This window comes from Octodon degus, unplaced genomic scaffold (assembly GCF_000260255.1).
Source record: "Octodon degus isolate 3935 unplaced genomic scaffold, OctDeg1.0 scaffold00308, whole genome shotgun sequence".
NCBI classification, from domain to species: Eukaryota; Metazoa; Chordata; class Mammalia; order Rodentia; family Octodontidae; genus Octodon; species Octodon degus.
In genome coordinates, this window is record NW_004524884.1 from 1,644,141 (window position 1) to 1,646,529 (window position 2,389).

A 2,389-nucleotide genomic window follows, 5' to 3' on the forward strand; every position below is an offset into this window, starting at 1 on the left:
TATATATATATATCAAAGCTAATCATAAATTTGGATTTTGCATGTAAACTGGTTCCCCTGAATTTTGTTTGGGCACATCCATTCCACTGTGTCCAGCCACAGGCCTCACCCCATTCACTTGGATCAGAGTCTCTGAATTTGGCCCGCTAGTTTTGCTAGCTGCCTCTACTGCTCTTTGCTGTGCTTGGGCCACAGGTCTGGCCAGCTCTAGTGCTGTGTGCCCCTGCATTCAACCCATCTCACATTAGAGAAGCAATTTACATTACATAATCTTTTGATTCACATGCTAATTTGGTCCCATATCTTGCCAGAAACATGTCTAGAATAAGTAGCTGTGATGAATATAGTAGCTGAGCACTTCCTAGGTCAGTCAAATGGATACATGAAGTTCACCACATAATCCAAAAATGAACTAATACTATCCCGCATAGAATAAGTAATGTAATTGGTGAATCTTTATCCTTCTCCCTCCTAAAACTTTATTTAAATAAGTGTCTACTCAACATATTTTATAAGTGTTATATTTGATACGTTTGGACAACCTCTTGTGTTTTCTTCTTCTTTGATTTTGTTTCTTTTGGTTTTTTGTTTTTGGTTGTCCCAGAGATCAAACTCAAGATTTTGCACTTGCCAAACAAGAGATTTTGCTTCTTGAGTTATAAGAGGGAATTGTGATTTCTTGTTGTGATAGTTAATAAAATCACTTAATTCATAGCCACAGTCATACTTTTTTTTTCTGGAACCGGTGATTGAAGCTTGCCAGGGAAGGTCTTCTTAGGACTTATTCTTATTGGCTAGTAGGAAAATCTCTGACAATATAAATAAGGCACATCATTGCCTGTGACATCTATGTTGGCTGTGACAATATTTGAGTTTGCTGAGCTTCTCTCTCAGTTCTTTATATTTGGATTCCAGATTGTGACAGTGACCAAGGACATACAATTCAATCAGCACATCTTTATTTTCATTACTTATTATTTCATAAAACTTCTCCACTACTATAACCTTTACAGACCCAACGTAGCTCTCAGGGATAGGCTCAGATTAGAGGTATCTCTTCTGAATGCCACCAAAGTAATTTTGTGGGAATCTCTCTAGACCCTGGTCATCACACCAGAACTCCTCCTGCCTGACAGACTTCTTTCATTTAGCAGGCTTGATAGCAACAACATTCGGTCTTTTTTTTTTCTGGTACCAGGAATTGAACTCAGGACCTTGTGCTTGCCAGGCAAGCACTTATTCTACTGAGACATCTCCCCGGGCCAACATTCAGTCTTTTATTTCATATTACCACCAAAAGTATTTCATACATTTTTCTTCCGGGTATGTTTCTTGCAAGTATGTCAATAATATTTACACACACTACTTCTGAAAAATTTTAACAGAATAAGAAGAGTTACTTGAGACCAAAAGTAACTCCAGCTTTTTGAGCAAGAGAACAACCAAGCCTCAGTAAGGCAAAATGTAACTAATTATAAGGAGATCAATAATGTGAATTCATGAACTATCCTTCAATAGGCTGTAAGAATCTGCACTGGGAATACTGAATCAGTGGATCTGGAATGCAGTTTAAGGATTCATATTTTCTAAAAGGATTTCCTTACAATAGACTCAGAGAAATTTGGCTCCAACTACCTTATGCCTGTTTGTGCCTTTACTGAAGTTTAAAAATTCTGGGAAAACTGTTGCATAATGTGAATCTTAATGTCAACTTTTGAAGGTCTCTATTCAGCAGCTTAGGAGATGAAAATTGGGCAGAAAAATATCTTTTCTTCCTTTGTACATTAGGAAATTGTCTACAGGGTGTTCAGTGCCTCAGATCAGACTCCTAGTGATACACCTCTTTACAGCCTCTCAAGAGCTGGGATTACAGGTGTGCTGCACCATGCAGAGTCTCAATTGTCATCTCAGCATGTCCCCAGAGCGGGGCTGGCATGGCAAGCATGGGGAAGAAACTCCTAGTGTATGTGCTTGCTTGCAGGAGCTTAAAATATCTTATAAGAAATATTCATTACACATGTTTTGACAAATGGCCAAACATCTGGATTATTCCTTCACTATTATTTTATTACAAGATCTTCATTATAGTGTGAATATCACTAGTTTTCTGCATTATTCATTATAGAATTAAACAAGAACAATATGTACATGGACCAGTACAGGATAAACTTTATCATTTTAAAAATTACTCAAAATGGGTAACATTTTTGAAAGGACACATAAAATTAAATATTAGCAAGTTACTTGAATCATCGGTAGCCTCATATATTTTGCATTACTGCTATGGAAACATTTTTCTTATTATTTTCACATTCACCATATATTAACACATTTACCTTTACCCATTTAAGTTTGGTTTATATGTAAAATGTATGTGTTATATATCTAT